General features: G+C 44.4%; 1 pseudogene across 2 annotated transcripts in view; it reads left to right on the top strand.

Moving 5' to 3' along the window:
• Positions 1-20,328, top strand: part of LOC144791235 (selenoprotein M-like) — a 55,754-nt pseudogene that overhangs the window by 20,276 nt on the left and 15,150 nt on the right. For both annotated transcript variants that reach the window (XR_013602335.1, XR_013602336.1), the window contains exons 2-3: positions 1,620-1,696; positions 19,790-19,868. The product of XR_013602335.1 is annotated as a selenoprotein M-like, transcript variant X1 (transcript). The remainder of the gene's footprint in view (positions 1-1,619; positions 1,697-19,789; positions 19,869-20,328) is intronic.

Genomic DNA, 20,328 nt, shown 5'->3' with positions numbered 1-20,328 from the left:
GGTGGCTCAGCAGACTAATGCATCCACCTCAGGGGCCTGTGTTCGACCTCATGGTCACATGTTTCATCCATCTGAGGTCAATAAAATGAGTACCATTGAGTTGAGTAACAATAAACTTCTGTTATTCAGCGCCAAGATACCCCGTTAGGGCTGAACGTGAGCTTTTACAAATTCACATGTTATGTTTGGCTGCTATCGAGGTCTTGAGCTTGTGCTTGGCAGATTGCAGACATGCAGGTGAGGATGGAACATACAATTTCTCGTTAGGCCTAGAGGGGAAGGCACAAGGAAAAGTCACTTCCAAGGCCATGGTGGTGGTGGCCCCTCTAAAACCACTGGCCCAGTGTCACTTGTTGCTGGAGCAATGGCTGTTCTGCCAAGTCCCAGGGATAGGTGTCTTTTGGCCAGATCAATCTCTTTTGAAATAACACCCACTGCTCTGGCCAAATAGGAGTCAATTGTTGTATGACTGGGGGCCATTAAGGCTTTAGAGCTCGGGCCTTCCTTTTGCCCATGTTAGAGACTCAGGGAATCGATACAGTAGTAGGACACAGGGGAACAGAAATATATGATCAGGGCGATAATGATAAGAAAGGACAGTGACACTTGCTTCCTGGGGGTGAAAAAGTTGTTGGTATAGGGTATTGACTCAGCAGACTATGGTGGCGGGCCACAGGACCAAGGGTCAGGGCCCAGCCTCGTCTGGCCATGGACGTGCACAGATAGGCCTGCTCTTGGCCGGTCTTCCCCGGGGCACGCGACCGGGCGCGTCTTGCACTGCAGTAGTATAGAAGCTCTTTAATACCGCGATACGGCGGGGCTCTCCTCCTGGACAGCAGATGGTGCTGAGCCTGCTGGGAGCTGTAGTCCCACCCCAGCAGGTTGATCAAGGAACGGCATAGTCTCTGTGTGCAAGTCCTGCTCTGCAGTGCCCTAGAAGTGCTTTGAGGGCGCGATACGACAGGCCCCTCCTCAGCTGATGGTGCAGAGGTTGCTAGGGGACGTAGTCCCACCCCAGCAGGTCGGTCAATGAAGGACAAAATCTCTGTGTGCATGTACTGCGCTGTTGTAACCTAGAAGCGCATGATACAGCAGGCCCCTCCTCCAGGGCAGCAGATGGTGCAGAGCCTGCTGAGGACGTAGTCCCAGCCCAGCAGGTAGATCAAGGAAGGGCAAAGTCTCTGTGTGCATGTCACTTTGAATTAACCCCTCCCCCAAAACTGAAATTCTCCAGTTGTAGTTTACTGAGCTAACTATAACTTGTGCCACCAGCATGCACTGCTATAACCTCACATATTTCATCACTCATGACATGTTAAATGAAATCACTGAAGAAATCTCAAATTACATCATTGATGACATTACAAATAATGCCATAGTGATATGCAGCGTAGAGTTACTGAGTGTACATGCCTGGGTCCATACCATTGAAAATAGAGTAACCAATGGAGGGAAGTGTGATTGTGCCTGATGAATAGTCACTTCACTCCAGTGACCATATATATATAGTCTTTACCTCAAGCGTGGATGGTGAATTAATATTGAAATCTAATACACACACACAGACGAGTGAGACATGACCCATTCTCAGGCTATCAATGTGCTTTTCTTTTCCGCAGGCACCCAGTGTGGTCGGATGAGGTATAAAGAAGATGCCGGAGCTGTACCACTTCATGATGGAGCGCTGGGCGCTGTAGTATCCTTCAAAAGGCCTCCCAGGGACTGGTAACAGCCATGGTTGGAAGACTGCCTATGGCAAAGTGGGTTCGTTAGAAAGATGCTGGAAATATCTGTCTCATGTCACAAACACAGGAGCTAGGCGACCAGATAGGCTATGAAGAGAGGCTTGATTTAATGCTCAGCAAATGCAGGCCTTGGTTTTTTCTGGACACGTGAGAAAAATACCACAGTGAGTAAGGATTAGGGGTTTGCTTTCTCTTTGTCAGAAACCTGTGGATACCTGCAATAGAACAGTGAAGCCTACCGGGGGTCAGCAAAGAAACAGAAGGAGATCAGCAGTTTTGGACAGGAGAAACAATAAAAAAAATCAAAGGGGGCCCTCTCACCAATAAGTTTGTCTATTGGTATGGCTAGAACAGAGGTCTTCAAACTTTTGTCGGCCGAGCCCCCCCATCCAAACCTTTTTACACGTCGAACCCCCACCACCACCACCTGACAAAAAAGTTCTGGAAGCTGGCACTCTGCATCATTGATGGCCATTCCCTCCTGCGGAGCCCAGGTCGTATAGGGCAAATAATATTAAATAAAGGTAGAGTGTTTAGTAAACTGAAGTTTTGGTAGTCCATGTACGTATTCTAAAGTTCAAATGAAAAGTCTCCAAGAAAAAAATTAGCATAAAAAATTACATTGGTGCTTTATTTTTCACATAAAACACAAAATGTAGGATAGATTAGAAAAAAACACTCCCAAAACACAGGTGTGGGAGTCATGTTTTTCTCCAAAGAGACAATGTGTGGATGGATTATTGCTTCTGCCATACTTAGGTTGAGCTCCACTTCCAGCCTTGAGCAGTGCCTTGAAACAGGAGTGCTCACAAAATTTTGTAATATATTTTTTGCAGTTTTATATAGTGCGAACATGACCCAAAGGTATTGGAGTACTTTACAGGAGCATCTTTTACATTACACAAGCACACATTCATTTTTTGTAAGCACAGGGAAATTAAGTGATTTGCCCAAAATCACAAGATGTTGAACAGACATCAAGAATTGAACCTGGTTTCCCAGCTCTACAGTCATCAGCTCTGGCTGTTGTGCCACATTCTTGCCCCTAAACAAGATATCAGAAAAAGAAGTTCCACATAACATGCTTTCTGACACAATTGAAAAATTGATTATGTGGAGTACGGCAAGGTGTTGCCATGCTTCTGGTTTTAGACGTCACATGGCTCGAGGAGAGCTCCAGTGGGCAGTCTCCCCTGTGAGCTGTCCCATTTCAATCTCTGCCGTCCCTGCAAGTTCCAACAGCAGCTAGGGTCGCAGGGTCTGATTGCATTGCTAAACACTGATAATACGAAGTCCCCCTTTGTCACTCACCTCCACGCAGACATGGCTGAAGAGCATGGGAACATGAGGCAGGTCACAACAGTGAGATATGTTATGGACACGGATTTTATCAGAGAATTGACAGTATCTGAAACGGTGGAGGCATCCATGTCAAAGGCCTTAAAAAACATACAAGACCTCCTGTCTGACCAGTTTCGACTTGCAAAGAGTCGCAGTTCGGACACACCCTGTGGGTGTAGGAGGGTCCCCAAAGTGTGGATCAGAGATAAGAGAAATCCGGAACAAAGGCATACTCTTTTGACAAGTTTCAGTTGCAAAGACCAGAGGGATGAGGTAGCTGCTGTGCCCAGTGGTGTATTTGACCAATAAGGATGCCGCCCATAAAGGGGCTTCTGACTAAGACCTGTGGGATACAAATGCCTTCACATCAGGTGTGCAACGCCCACAGAGCTCAAAGGGCTTCGTCATGTGTGTCAGCCCGGTATGAAACAGCTTCCCGGGCCCATACACAGACAGTTTTGGAGTGCCAGCCGCACCCGAGTACTTCACAGGTCTTTAAAAGACCACTTCGTGTTAACAAGGCTTTTTTTTTTCACCCCTTCTTAGAGCCCCTGAATGTCTACTCTTCCTATTGCTGGAAGAATGACCCCCCCCCCCAACTTTTGCACCTCTGGCCTCTCACCTGTGACTCCAGACACTCTCAGCGGAGCCCCCAGCAGCTGGAGCTGCAGCAGCCCGGGCTGAGACACATGGCTCGTGAAGGTGAAGGGGTGGGGTGAAGTGCGCGCCCCCCCCAGGGGGCGCGCCCCACTGTTTGAAGACCTATGTTCTATAGGCATTGCGGTGAGTGTTCCCACACAGCTCCCTTGGTTTTTGACACATTCCCAGATTTACAAGGACTTCTAAACATGGTAATGATTCAAAAATATGCTCCCACAGAGAGGCATAATGATGAGACCTCTTTCTATATGTGCTGAATTCTGCAGCACATATAGAAAGAGGAAAAAGCCTCTCAGTATTTATTTTGTGCAGGAAGGTGCCCCTTCCTACACAAAAACAATCCTTACATGGGTACCTGTGTTGGCGCTAGGCTGACAAATTGGCACCAGCGCCACAGAAAAGGATAAAAATGCACCATTCTGGATAAATACGGCACATTCCTGCACTTTCCCAGTGACGCAGGGCAGCGCAGCAAGGTGGCTTGCTGCGTTGCCCCGCACCACTAATTTCATAAATATGCCGGAGGTATGTAATTCGGTACAGAAGTTATCCGAGAAACCTGCTTAATGTATTTTCCGTATAAATTCACATGGTGAACATTACCAGCACAGAACATGCGGACGCAGCAGACATGCAGCTACACACTTCTCGCAAGACATTTTCTGCTCAAAACAAGTATCCTACCATTGTAAATTGCGAGATCAGTGTAAGCGTAGGAAAAACAGAAATTAGATAATATGCACTCGATTACTCAAGTTGCATAAAATTACAGCGGCGTTTATACAAATTTTGCACAGGCTGTTTAGATCTTGCTGTACCTTGCTAAGGCACATGTATGCACTGTTATCACACACTTTGTGAAGAACAGGGTCCTATAGTAAGACTGACCCCAGGTCCGACAGAAAGCCATCTACTCAAGCTAAGCAAATAATTTAAAAGTCTCCATTTCAATAGATTCTGTACCCAAAATCTACCTGTGCTAATTATTCTGGTCTGCTCCCATCCTTATCCGTCACGGTGCCTTTCATCTTGAGACAGTCTGTTAAAAGTATAAAAGCAAAGTTTTACTCTGCGTTATTAAATTCTACTCTACCTTTGTGACTGGGATTTAAAGTCATGATCCAAAGGTGGGCCAGAACCTAGATTGCTGCATGGCCTAATCAGAGAGAGTGGTCTTCGTAGCATGCGGAAACATAAACTGCAAAAGCATTAGTCACGAAAAATAGACTCCGAAATATAAGATACCCAAGTTTCGACCTTACTACAATTCCACCTACACAAATATCAACCGTAACCTACTTCACCATGAAGCACTTGCTTCCAAATACACCAGGATCGAGTTACTGTAATAATTTAACGCAGTCGTAAATTACAATTTACATCTGTTCAATTGAATTTAGCACTTTAAAACAGCCGCACCCGAGTACTTCACAGATCTTTAAAAGACCACTTCACGTTAATGAAGCATTGTTTTTTTTTACCCCTTCTTAGAGCCCCTGAATGTCTACTCTTCCTATTGCTGGAAGTATTAGCCCCACCCCACCCCAACTGTTGTGCCTCTGGCCTCTGACCTGTGACTCCAGACACTCTCAGCCCAGCCCCCAGCAGCTGGAGCTGGAGCTGTCTCACACGGCTCGCGAAGGTGAAGTGGTGGGGTGAAGTGCGTGCCCCCCCTGAAAGGATGCTGCGCCCCCCAGGGGGGCGCGCCCCACAGTTTGAGGACCTATGGGCTAGAATCTGTGATGAGGCAGGGAGTTCCATCTTACTTAAGGATCGAACATTCAAGTGGCTCTAGGGTTGCCACCTCACTTAATGTAATCAAGCTCACTATTTTTAGTCCTGGACTTTCTATCTTCAAATCATAGGGATCAGGTTACTTAGGCGAATTAGGTCAATTGAAGCACTCCATGACTACAGCACCCAGAATGCAATAGGTTGTCACACAAAAGCCCGGTGCTGTAAAATGCGCTTGGTGACATTGCGTGAGGTCACCATCCCAAGCTATCCAGACAGGTCAGAGTAAAAAGTACACAGCAGAAGATGGATGGCTGGGGTCAGGCAGGCGGGGACACACACACACACACACACACGTTTACGCCGCTGGTGCATCACTTTTTGTGATGCACCAGTAGCATAAAAAATTCGCCTTTTTGCGCCATATTTACAAAGTGACGCATCTAGGTAGATGCGTCACTTTGTAAACCCCTGCGCCACATTATACCTGCGCCAGGTATAATGTATGCAGGGGGGGGCGTTTTGACGCAAGAAAGAGTCATAGAAGTGACGCAGTGAAATCTATAAGATTTCACTACGCCATTTCTTGGCCCCTAATGCGTCAAAATCTTACGCCTGCTTAATGGCAGGCGTAAGACTGACGCAGGCACTGACAACATGGGACTTGCCCATGTGAAAGTACACATTGCTGGAGTTGCGTCACTTTTGCGACATACTCCAGCAATGCGTCACTTTTGCGCCTACAGATATGTCAGAAATACTGACGTATCTGTAACTCCTTGCGACATGATGCGTCATACTGTAAATATGACGCATCGTTAGTGTCGCAGTGAAAAGTGACGCTTCGCTGTTTCCACGCAGCGATGCGTCACTTTTCATAAATGAGGCCCATAGATTCATAGCAGTGTGTCAGAGGGTATTTGCTCCCTTATTCCTCTGGTTTCCAAGGCAGTCCTCTCCTAACATAAGCCATGGGCCTTCTTCAATTTGATATAATATGAAGATGAATATATTTTAAATAAAAGAAAGACCAAAATGTGTAACATGGGCACCCAAATTACTTTGCATATTTTGTGAGGGCCAGAAATTTATACAGAACGTTCTTTGGCATTTTTATAGCAATTTAGGCTTCACTGTTGATACATAAAACATCTGAATGCTTTCAAACTACATATGAGGCATTAAAAAAACGAAAAGCAAGCTAAAATGTTGTCGGGGTGAATTAATGTGGTGAAGGCATACACTACTGACCCCAACCAGACCGCCTGGCATCTACTGCGTACATTTTAACTAATCAATATAGGCACATGCTCCTAATGAATAATAGCCCCCATGTTGTAACCATGGTCCTTTCTCTAAAATTGTTAAAATATTATTGTCGTTATTAGCACAGATTTAAATTGCAACCTCTTGTGCCGTGTAAAGCGCTCCGATACCTCTCGGTACAGCAGTGCTACAGAAAAGCGCTAAATATTCATATAAACATATCATTGATTTTACAAACCTGTCACGATAAAGGTTGCCCCTATTAGTTTAGGCCTGTGCTCGCCCCTGAAGGTAGGTGTGTGTTTTCTTCTGAGCCTACAGTGTCGGAATGTAAAAAATGCTTATGTACGTTTGTGTCAGGTAAATTATTGCTATGTCCATGTGTCTATCTCAGAGGCACTTCAAGATTTACCAGGATAAAAGAGGAGATCAAATAAAAAAAAAATATGTAAAGAACTTGCTACTGTACAAAGTCTCACCAGTGAATTTCACTAGTGAAACAAACTTTTGAATGCTCCAAATTAACGTAAATTAAAAATAGAAACATGTTGCCTTGGTTCATTATTCCGTGTATTCTGCTGTGCTTCGGTAAGAATTGGTTTTCATACATTTCATTTATTACAGCTTAGCCTTGAAACCATACACATTTTCATATATATGTTCTGTTCTTATGTTTTTTTTGTCCTCCATTTGTCTTAGAAGAAAAAAGATAGAGATACCCAACGTCACCCTGGGGCCCCCTTAAACGGCACCGTCCAGAGAGATCTCTGTTTAAAACCAAGGGTGGCACACTTTTCACACAACCTCTCCGTTTGTAGCTTTCCTGACCCCACTGGAGTCATATCACGAGCCACCGGAGAGTTGGAGTTGCACCGTGTAAAGGCTTAATCATATGACTCAGTTCACTTCAGATTCAAGCCATTTCTCACATGGTAACCAAAAGTATTTCTTCTTATTTAACAATGCTCTATCTAACTTCATCGTGTATTTCACAGAATTAATCCAATCTATCGTGGTTGGGGGGACATTTTTTATCCAATTTTTACAAATTTCCCTGCGTGCCAACAAAATCAGGTAAAACCCTAGCTTTCTTGCATTAACAGATATGGGGGCATATTATCAAGAACGGTGTTAACCCGTTCGCCGCGGGGCTAATTCCCCCGCGTTGCTGGGGGTAGAGGGGTGCGCGCAGCGCCACGGTGCTTGTGACGAGCTCAGCTCGACACGCTGCACCCGGTGGCGCTGTGCTCATGACGAGCTCAGCTCGTCATGACCACGCCCGTTTTTCAGAATGTTCAGCACAGCGGGGGAATTAGCCCCGTGTGTGAACGCCGCGCGTGTCATGACGAGCTCACCTTGTCATCAGCACAGCGCAACTGTGCCTCATGACGAGCTGAGCTCGTCATGAGAACAGGAGGGGTTAAAAATATTGCCGCTTTAGCGGCAGGAAACGGTATACAACGGTAACCACGCATTTTTTACAACGCGGTACCGTTACCACGCTACTTTTACCACGCAAGTCGTTACCACGACTTGCGCTGGGGGGCGCTCCAGGATAGTAAATAGATTAATTTACTATCCAACTCCTTTCCCTAGAGTCCACGGGGACTGGAGTTGGAATAGTAAATTAAAAAATTTACTATCCAGCGCCCCTCCACGCAAGTCGTTGTAACGACTTGCGTGGTAAAAGTAGCGTTGTAACGGTACGCGTTGTAAAAGTACGCGTGGTACCGTCATATATCCCAGGAAACTGCTGCTAAAGCGACGATAATGTGCTTGATAATATGCCCTTGTGAATTCCCATAGAAGCCCTGGTTCACACCAGAACCTAGGCTTCTATGGGAATTCACAAGGGTATATTATCAAGCCCATTAGCGCCGCTTTAGCAGCAGTTTCTTGCTGCTAAAGCGGAAATAATTTTAACACAGTTCTTGATAATATGCCCCATAGACTCATACAATATAGACTCATACAACACCGGGACCCCAAAGAAAACCAAAGTTGTGCTTACCTGGAATTCTGTTCCAAGTATAATAGAAATACAGTTACTCATATCTACCCAGAAGAGTTGTATCAGTGGATATTCCAGGAACATATGTATATCACCTACCTTCTCTTGGGCACATTATGGACATTTTGGGGTAATGTCCTTCCCCAATTTCAAAGCCTCAAGGGTGTCCAAAAAACTCTGTGGAGACAGAAAAATGTTTTTTTCCCTTAAATTTGCAGCCTGCACCGTGGAGTACAAGATGTTACTAGATAATTGACATAAATCTTCTAACTGGATCCCCAGCAAACTCTTTCCCCACAGCTCCATTAGTAGTCTTAAATCACCCTCTGAGAGATCCATCAGAAGCCAATAAAGGTTTGCCACCTCTTTCTTTCTTGCGATTTTCTGAACCAGTGCAGACTCCAACTCATTCGGATAACCAATATTCATTCCAGCTGCTTGATACAAGCTTTGCATTTGTAAATATTTAAACCTGGATAGTTTATTATCTGTGATCTCCACCAACTTGTCTCAAGAAAGAAGGTTTCCATCCTCAACTAACTGTATACAACACATCACCCCAGCCTCATTCAAGGGTGCCGCTAAGGTGTCCTTTGTCCATTATGGGGAACCAGGAGCTTCCCATATTGGCTCTAGAACACTGTAATAGTTGATTTTTAACTCTTTCCAATTTTGTTCCATGTAACTGCTAAACCAGGCAAAGTCTTGAGATGCACCTTCTTAAAAAATCTAGGGTCCCCAAATTTGCAGAAAAAACCTTGCTCCCCTCTCTTCACATCTAACAGCATCACTTTTAACATTTATCAAATGTCAGAACCATCTGGTTCATTCAGTGGCATTTTCCCATTACTAAGGAGAAAAACTCATGCATACAAGGATAAATCTGGCAAACTGACTTTGTCCTTCTTTCTGCTCAGCTTTTTCCATGATATGTGTGTGCCTTTAGAAGCCCAAATAAAGCTACCTATCCTAGATTGTAATTTCTTGAGCCATTCCTCTTCAAAAGCGATGGGAATATTCTGAAATAAGTAGATGAGTTTCGGAAGGATCATCATTTTTATTAAGTTCACTCTTCCAGTGATTGTTAATGGTAAATATGAACAACCCATTAATCACGTATTTACTGATTTCTTTTATATTTGTTTCCCAAATTGTATTGATGTTTTATGTGTGATCTTAATACCCAAGTATCTCTTCTCAGTTTTTATATTCCCTTGTTGTGGATTTATTTTCCAGGCCATTATCTCTGTTTTTGCTTCATTTACTTCATAGCCTGAAATAAACCCAAATTGAGAGGTCAAATCGTACAGAACAGGGAGCAAGGTGGACAGGTCTGAAGAGTATACCAACAAATCATCCGCCTGCAAAGTCACCTTTTTCTCCCAGTCATTATAACTAAAGGGGGATATTTTGACTTCTTTTCTAATTTTCATGACTAGAGGTTCAATATATAGATTGAAGAGAAGAGGGGATAAGGGGCACCCTTGTCTTTTTCCCCTCAAAGTTTTAAAAGTGGCTGATAAATTCCCATTCACCAAGACCTTTGCAGTTGGGATTGGATATATCAAATCCACAGTCCTACAAAAGTTCTTACCAATATTAGACAGGCTTAATATTTTCTGCAGATAAGGCCAATTTAACCTATCAAAGGCTTGTGTAGCATCTAAGGTAATAATGGCCAAAGGTAATTTGTAGAGTGAAGCTAAATCTTTCACCCCAATTAGATTATACGTTAGCTCGTGAATCCCCCTTCCCTTAACAAAACCTTTTTGGTCCTCATGTATAAGACTTCCCAGCACCCCGTTTAACCTTTCTGCTAAAAGTTTGGCAAAGATTTTATAATCGCTATTTAGCAGCGAAATTGGTCTATAAGAGTCACAAGCATTAGGTGGTTTCGCTGGCTTGAGAATCAACGTAACTATGGCTTCGTTCCACGATAGTGGCATGTCTCTTTCCTCCTCAAAAATGTGTGAACATTTTTTTCTCCATTATTGGGATATGAACCTCACTCAAACAATTATAGAACTCGGCTGGTATCCCATCTGGGCCTGTCACTTTACTGGACTTGTATAAGTCGTGCCTCTAATGGATCATTAGAAGCATCCCCTGGCGCTCCACTCAAATCTCCTGGGAAATTACCAGAATTCCTTGCTCAAAAGTAGTATTGAAAAGATGCCAAAATAGTTAATTGTTTCTACGATCTTATTTAATTCATAAGTTCATCTTTCGTTTGCATATTGTATTCTTTTCTTAAACATCATCATTGTTTTTTAGTCCAATGCATTTTGGGCTTTGTAGCCCTTCATCGGGGACCAAGAAGCTGAAACAAGGTACAGTATCGAAATAATAAGTACAACATAAAGATAAACGAAATCGCAATGTATCACAATACATGACGACGCTATTTAGGGCGAGCTGCACGAGGGGTGAGCCTGCTAAGACTCCTGAGGCAGAGACTCACATCGGCGCCTCGCTGCTGGTCGCGCTGGCCGCGCGCTCTTTATTGCATAAAAACCTTTTAAGAATCCCGTTTTGGATTGAATTTATATTTTATTTTTCCTTATCCCCTGATCTTAAACCACGCTCTGGCCCTTACCTTGCACCTTAATTTGTGGAAACACCACCGCTGCTCGGCGGGTCCGGGCTCCCGGGAGGTTTGTGGGTGCCAGCGCCATCTTGGTTTGGGGAAAGGAAGCGTGAGCGCCATCTTTGAGCGTCCAGGTGACCTGGGACGCCGAGACGACGCTATTTAATGCTCGCTACTAGAGCGCAGCGGTGACACGCAGCGGTTGCGCCCTCCCTGCGCCTGAGTCGTGCCAGAGTCCTGCCCGTCTGCGCTCGTCAGCGTCTCGGAGGCGTACGAGGCGGGACTCTGGCTCACGGCATTTCATCTTTTTATATTGTGGTCTTATTTGTCCCTTCATTTTCATTGCTCTTCGCTGTTCTGGGATGATTACATACAGCGCTGCCGTCCTGGCAGGTCTGCGCTCTCATCCTTCCGGATGCAAATGTCTTTTTCCTGGAGGTCGCCTTCTGGGGAAAGGCTGTCCTGCATGTGGCTGGCGTCCGATGGTTTCGTCAACTCTAGCCCCGCCATCGCCCACTCAGCACTGTTACTGTGCTTTACTGAACACCAGGTCCCTGGTCCGCCATTCGATGGATATATGGAATCTTCTTGCAGACTCCAATATATCGTGTCTGTTTTTAACAGAGACTTGGTTGGGGGCAGGATCAGAACCGGATGTTGCCTGTGCTTTACCGGACAATTTTACCATTCTAAGAAGAGATAGAGTCGGGGCAGAGGAGGCGGAGTGGCCTTGATAGTGGATAAGGCCCTAGTGTGTTCTTCTTTTCCTGTGGAGAATATCGCAGGCTGTGAAGCCCTTGGCTTTACACTTGGTCTCTCTGCGTCCCAGACCTGCACGGGGATCCTCGTTTACAGACCTCCCGGGCCTATTGGCTCGTTTTTTGTTGATCTGCAGGCGGCTCTTTCCGTGCCCTGTTTGCGATCAACGCACTGTGTATTGTTAGGTGATTTGAACCTGCATATGGATTCGATCGCGGACTCCGACGCGTCGAAGCTGCGGGAGATTACTACACTGATGGGGCTTGTCCCTTTTATCGATAGACCCACCCATGTTAAAGGCCATACGCTTGACCTAATTTTTTCTACGACGCAGATTGAGGTGTCCCCGCCGTGTCCTGTCTTATGGTCGGATCATTTTCTTATTAATTTTGCTATCCCTCATGAGTCGAGCACCAGCCAGAGAGTACAGAAGGGTGTGACTCGACAGTCTAGGGCATTTCATTTAGCTACAGCAGATATGCTGTCGGATGCCATCTGTCGACATCCTTGTAAACTTACAGGGGTTCTAGACACTGACCTAGCTTTGGTTCAGAAATGTCTGAAAACAAGACTTGAGGAGCTAGCCCCGGCAAAGACTGCCAGAACTGCCCCCAGTCATGACTCCGCTCCTTGGTTTACCTCTGGGTTACGAAAAATGCGCCAAGATTGTAAAAGGGCGGAAAGACTGTGGCGTCGTAAATACGATCCAGATGAGAAAATAAAATACCGTGAAGCTATAAAACAGTACCATAATCATATCTCGGAAGCCAAAAAAGAATATCTCGAGCGAAGAATAGATCAAGCGGATAATATGAGTAGGGAACTTTTTAGAATTGTTAAGGAGTTTGTAGATCCTGCAGCATGTGCCCGTCCTCATTCCCATACTGAAGGGTGGATTAGGCAGCTTGCTGACTTTTTTGTATTAAAGATCAAAACTATTCAGGATTCCTTCCCTTCCGTGGACCCCGCTATGGCCACTGATGAGTGGGCACGTAAATGGAAGCCTGCTCCATCTCTAGGGGCAGAGCCTGGGCCTACACTATCGGTCTTTCCACGGATGTCCTGTGTAACATCTCTTGAGTTGCTGTCCCGGCTTCAATCTGGCTCACCTCTGGATGTATGTCCAGCAAAATGTTTGGGTAGAGTGGCGTCGGCAGTTAACAGCTTGCTGAACCCTCTGCTCAATCTGTCTCTGAGTTCCGGAGTGGTGCCTCAGGAATGGAAACACGCATTGATTCTGCCGCTGCTCAAAAAACCTCTTCTAGATCCCTTGATGCAGGCTAACTATAGACCTATCTCCCTGCTTCCTGCTCTGGCTAAGGTGGTTGAGAAACATGTACAGCATACACTTACCAACTTTATTGAGAATAACAACATTCTCCATGATTCTCAATCTGGTTTCCGTGCTAACTATAGCACGGAGACAGCCCTCTTGGAGGTGACCGAAGCCATCAGGGAGACACTCGATCGGGGGGGGGAAAGGCTATGTTAGTCATGCTGGACCTGTCGGCGGCTTTCGACACCGTCCCGCATGAAGGTCTCCTATTAAGACTCTGGGAGATCGGACTGCGTGGATCGGTGTTGGATTGGTTTCAATCCTTTCTATCGGGCCGCCGACAGGTGATCTGGGCTCCACCGTTCTCCGCTGAAATGCCATCGCTAGAGGTGGGGGTTCCTCAAGGGTCCATCCTGAGCCCCACCCTTTTCAATATCTATTTGGCCCCTCTGGCGGTGGTAGCGGAGACTTTTGGGGCCCAGATCATATCATACGCTGACGACACCCAGCTCCTGTTTACCTGCAGGAAAGGAGAGGTCTTTGACGGCGACAGGATCAAAGACTGTCTGAGTGCGGTCTTTGCGTGGTTTCTGCGGCACAGTCTGAAGTGCAACTCGGATAAGTCCGAGCTGCTTTTCTTTGGATGTGCTCCTGATCCCAGCTGGAAGTCGTGGTGGCCCCAGGACATGTTCCCTCCTGAGAAGGTGTCCTCCCAAGCTAAAAATCTGGGGGTAGTGTGCGATGACAACCTTTCTTTTCGACCTCACATCATGGGGCTATCAGGGAAATGCTTCGGCATCTTAAAGATGCTTAGAAAGTTCCTTCCATTTCTTTCCTTGCATTATAGAAAGAGTGTCGTTCAGGCGCTAGTAGGGTCTCGTTTAGACTATGCCAACGCGCTATATGCGGGACTGCCTAAGTATTTATTGGCAAGATTGCAAATTGTACAAAACTCTGCGGCCAGAGCCATATTTGGCCTGCCTAGGAGAGCCAGTGCCTCAGAGCTTCTACATAGGTTGCATTGGCTCCCTATTGCCAGAAGAATTACGTTTAAAATCCTCACGCTGGCTTTTAAAGCCCTTCACTCCGTTGGTCCTAACTATATCAGGAAACGCATGACTTTTTATGCGCCGCGGAGGATGTTGCGTTCAGCTGCGCTGGCTAAGATGGAGGTACCGTCTATTAGACATGCCTGGATGGGAGGACGGTCTCTCCAATATGTGGCCGCTTGCCGTTGGAATGAACTCCCTCTCACTCTTCGTAAAGCCAATGGCCTCTTGGCTTTCAGGAAGGAGCTAAAGACTATGCTCTTTACTGTTTAAATTCTGAGATCGTAGCGTTCTGCAGCCTTTGTGTTTTTTGGTTTTTAGGCCTCTTTGTCAAAGCGCCGGGACACCCCCTGGGGTAGCCGTGCGCTCTAAAAGAAAAGGTGTAACATAACAAGGTGTAACATGTAAATATCCATGCACACCAGTGTGACCCCAAAATGTGAAGTGAAACTATACGAGGTTCTTTAATTTAGAAAAAACGCCCTCAGGCACTCACATGTCATGCTATCAGCAGAACCAAATAGCTTGTTGGTAACACGAATAAACCGTAATACTGTGAAAAACAACCTACATTAGGTACATTCCCTTTACTTCTGCTCATGGTGATCTAAATATCATAAACAAATGTATTCTGTTAGAACCAGACTTACTTTATATGACGCAAAGCGTCTCACCAGTTCGTAACTGTTCCCGCGTTGTTCGTGAATAGTTTCAAAACAGCCGGGGCTATCTACCTATCTGTATTCTTCTACGAACCACAGTTTAAAATATTAAAATATAGCATGATTCAAGTGCCGTGATTGGTTGTGCATCCGATCATGTGACCAGAGGACAACCAATGGTGGGGTAGCATTACATTCTTCATGCGCCTGTCATTGAAAGCTTAAAAGAAAGATGAAATTGAGAGTGAACGCCACTTGTGACATGGCGAATGTTATATACATGCTTGAGGGTCCCTGCGGAAAAGTGTACGTGGGGAAAACGGAACGTAAAATTAAAGCGAGACTTAACTAACACAAATCGAACATCAGAACTCATAACACCAATTCAACAATAGCGGTGCACTTCACTGAAAAACATCACAATATTTCCCAATTACAGTTTCTGGTACTGGAGGTTATTGAGAAGAAAGAAGGTCGCGACAACAATCGCTTTCTATTGCAACGAGAAAACAGCTGGATGTATCTGTTGAACTGTAACAAACCATTTGGTCTTAATGATCGGACAGAATTTATGTGTTATTTATAATTACTGGACTAAATTAAATCTTTTGTGCTGTTTTGCCTTGCACCTGGACAGGGGAGATATCAGGTCTTCTAACATGCAAGTATAGATCTCATTTAATTACACATTTGAGTATTGTTGACTATCGTATATATTCATTTTTTTCGCTTTAGGATAACTTTATTGACATGCTTTGATACATGGTGATAAGCTTTCAATGACAGGCGCATGAAGAATGTAATGCTACCCCGCCATTGGTAGTCCTCTGGTCACATGATCGGATGCACAACCAATCACGGCACTTGAATCATGCTGTATTTTAACCTGTGGTTCGTACAAGAATACAGATAGGTAGACAGCCCCGGCTGTTTTGAAACTATTCACGAACAACGCGGTGAACAGTTACGAACTGGTGAGACGCTTTGCGTCATATAAAGTAAGTCCGGTTCTAACAGAATACGTTTGTTTATGATATTTAGATCACCATGAGCAGAAGTAAAAGGAATGTACCTAATGTAGGTTGTTTTTCACAGCGTTACGGTTTATTCGTGTTACCAACAAGCTATTCGGTTCTGCTGATAGCATGACGTGAGTGCCTAAGGACGTTTTTTCTAAATTAAAAAACCTCGTGTAGTGTCACTTCACATTTTGGGGTCACACTGGTGTGCATGGATATTTACATGTCATGTATTGTGATACATTGTGATTTAGTTTATCTTTATGTTGTACTTATTATTTCGATACTGTACCTTGTTTCAGCTTCTTGGTCCCCGATGAAGGGCTACAAAGCCCGAAATGCATTGGACTAAAAAACAATGATGATGTTTAGGAAAAGAATACAATATGCAAACGAAAGATGAACTCATGAATTAAATAAGATCGTAGAAACAATTAACTATTTTGGTATCTTTTCAATACTACTTTTGAGCAAGGAATTCTGGTAATTTCCCAGGATATTCGAGTGGAGCGCCAGGGGATGCTTCTAATGATCCATTAGAGGCACGACTTATACATGATAACTGTGGATGCCATTGACAAGAGACGTCACCCAGGCAGCACCCTCAAACATTGAAAAACTCATGTTAATTCACACATGTAACCACAAGATATCTTTAGCTGTGCGCTTGTTCCCCAACTTTTACTACTTTACATGACTTCCCAGCCATAATGGCCTACATGGTCTCACTCCCTGTAATGGGGCTATTGAAATCTTCAGCATCATTATTACTAATTTTACGCAGAACATCCTGACCCAACCAGTCCTCCACATCTTTATCCATAACTTCCAAACTTTTTCTGGTATACCTTTTCAGAAAAATTAAGGAAGGCTTCTCCCCTTTCTTCACTGGTCGTAAGAAAGTTTCCTGATAAATTACACCTGATTTCTGTTATAAACCCTCTTGTTTGATCATTCTTGGTTTTCCAGGCTAGAAGTTTCATGCACCCTTCACCCTAATAAAAATGTGCAACTTTACTCACTTGCCACCTTTTCCTAAGTCTTTCTTCAATTAGCCCAGCTAATTCTAGCCTGAGAGTCTGAAGTGATGATTATATGGCCTTGTCTCCTGTTCCACCCCTAAGGCTGATAGCTGACTCTCCAGACTCTAAATGTTCTGTTGTATTTCAGAACACAGATCAGACCACAGGTCATTAATTTAGGTCAAAAGTATCAAGTTCCAAATTATATAGATACCACTGTCAGGTCTAAGGTGAAAAATTCAATAAGTGATTCACTATTTGCATTTTTTAACTTTATTAAACAGCCTGGATTTTGTTCTTTTTTGCATCAGATTCTGTGGTTTACTTTGTATATTTCCCCAAGTTGACATACATATTTTTTGTTTACACACTACAAACAAATGTCCACCCTTGGAGTGATTATTATGATGAAGTGTTATGTGGAGTGAATTACGGTCTGACTATAAATGATGACCTCTTGAACAAGAATAAAACGGTTGACTGGATATGAGGCCTGGCTAGTGTTTTGCTGTTAGAGGTGCCCCTTCATGAGAGGTCAAGAATAGATTGTTCCTCTGCAAGACCTTCAAGTGGATCACCCCCGAAGCCAGAAAGTCCGTCACCCATGCCCTCATTACCAGCAGACAGGACTACGTAAACGCCCTCTATGCGGGAATCAACAAATCCCTGCTACACAAACTCCAGACCATCCAGAACTCCGCAGGCAGACTAGTCCTTGGCACCCCACGACATGAGCATATGACACATCACCTGTGAGACCCCCACTGGTTCCTGGTTCAGAAGAGAGAAACCTTCAAACTACTCACCCATGCCTAAAAATCCCTCAACAACATCAGACCCAAATACCTCAATCAAAGAATCTCTTTCCATGCACCCAAAAGACACCTCCCCTCCGCTGACCTCACCCTGACAGCGAACCCGTGCAACCGCAGTACCAGTGCTGGAGGAAGAGCCTTCTCCTATGTCGCAGCCAAAGCCTGGAATGAGTTCCCAGCCACCATCAGATGCTCCCTTACCCTACATACGTTCAGGAAGAGCCTCAAGACCTGGCTGTTCGGCTGACCCAGACCTGCATCCCCCCACCCCAGCGCCTTGAGACCCTCACGGGTGAGTAGCATGCTTAAAATCCCCTCATTTATCGATTGATTGTCCCTAGTGGTCAAATTCCTATCGAACTGCAAGATTGCTATGAAATTATGTCTTTTATTCCCTAAGTATTCCCTTGCTTGATGTCCATGTGTCAATCAATTAAAGTTTAATATGTGTGATTAATAGAAAACACATTCTGCTCATATGATTATGTTCTGCAACATGATAATAAAGTATTGCCTGAATATATTTGCAGTATTTAATCTAAGTGCTGACAGTTTTGCCTCTAATTTTTTTTTCTTATTACTGATGAGTTTCTAGAAGGGGGATCCCTACATGTCTCATGTATTGTTGTAAGCATGAAAATATGTGAAATGGCATCACACCAGTCTCTGTTAATCGTTTATTTTGAGAGTTTCTATAACAGTGAAATAATTTTTGTAAAAGGCAAAAACAAAGAAGAAAGGTTAGACAGAAGACCTTCAAGGCATGTAACAGTGGTACTGGCCATGCAGAATTAAATCACTGATTCTAATTGAATCAACTACTGAGGAGGCGCTTACCCTTCGCCTCTTTGCTTGCTGAACTTAACAGTGCAGCTGGACTCGAACAACAAGAATAGAAGGTATTGCTAGTATATCCAACACAAGCACACTTGTTCAAACAGGTATGCTAACAGGGTGAACCACCCATGAAACTCAAACTAGGCTTTTTTCTGCTGTGCTAGAATAAGCTTAGTGCTTAGAGGTAGCTGAATGGGGGTACAATTGCCATATAACAGCAATCATGTTGGGGTATTTCCTTGTGTTCACGCTTTTGATCAATGTTGCTGCTTCCATTTTATTTGTCTTCATTATAGTTACAATTCATATTGTGTGCACCAGAATAGGGTTTTGATTTTACAATAAATCTTTCAAGTGTAGCCCTTGTGTTCGTGTGTCCTTGAGTGTTTTGTCCCTTAAAGAAAGAGGGTTTAGTGTTCCACCAGCTAGCAGTTTAGTGTTTCATTAGATCATAATCAAACAACTCTAACAAACTTCCCATCAACTACATAGATGAAAGCATAATGCTTAACCATACCATCACTGCGAAGAATACTACTCCAACAGAAAAAAAAGACTTTGGCTTGTGACAGAATCCTTGACCCCTGGGAGCAAGTACCTGAATCAGACAGCCAAATGCAAATCTCTGCTAACATAACATACCATAGCATAACATAACATTAAATAACGCGGGGTCTGTATAGGGCAATGCGGGGTGGCGAGTCTAACCTGGTGAGTGCACTGGAGGGCTAGCGGAAGATGCTTGGGATGTCAGGCTTGGAAGGGCAGTAGGGTAGGAGCATAGGGTGGTGGGCAGCACATATAAATGGGACCTAGTATGGGGGCAGAGCTGTGGTTGAGATGGGTATTGAGGGAGGCTGTTTTTGGAAAGACTGCTTTTCCAAGAGAATCTCCACAAATGGGGTGTTTCTTAAAGTGTAGAATTTAGTGAGTATTTCTGACGTGGGTGATGTGTAGACGAATGGTAATTGCCTGAATATTGGGTTCCTTAACTCTGGCGCCTCAGTCATAACTTGAAGTACGACTCCAAAGAAGAGGAGGAGCCCCGGATTATCTTCTACAACTCTAAAGATGAAGTGGTGAAGGTGAGTGTGTGCTCATTTATTACTTTGTTCCTCGCTAGACTTAGTTCAAATGATGCTGGGAATTTGCTACTTTATTCCAACCTGTATCATTGATATCGCCCTGAGGTGTTAAAGTCAAACCGCCTTCCCAATAGCACTGTTAAAGAGGCCAGGGAACTATATGCTATATTACCACTAGGTGTCGCCCTTACATTGGAAAGGAATATGTTGATTCCCCATCACCTGTTGTTTACTTTCATCGGGGAATTTGTTTTGTACATATGGAGGTGAAAGGGAGCTGGGGGTTCCTACGCAGTGCTGTGCTTGTATACTGAATATAGCTTTTAAGTCTCCAATATCTTTATAGAACGATGATAAACAAATCGAACATGAAATTATTTCACTCTGCTCGGTGATCGTCGATCTTAATAGAGAGCATTAGGCACTTGAGTTTCCACTTTTAATAAATGCCTGCCCTCTG

This window comes from Lissotriton helveticus, chromosome 11 (assembly GCF_964261635.1).
Source record: "Lissotriton helveticus chromosome 11, aLisHel1.1, whole genome shotgun sequence".
In the NCBI taxonomy this organism is placed as follows: Eukaryota; Metazoa; Chordata; class Amphibia; order Caudata; family Salamandridae; genus Lissotriton; species Lissotriton helveticus.
This window is presented reverse-complemented; position numbering and strand designations above follow the sequence as displayed.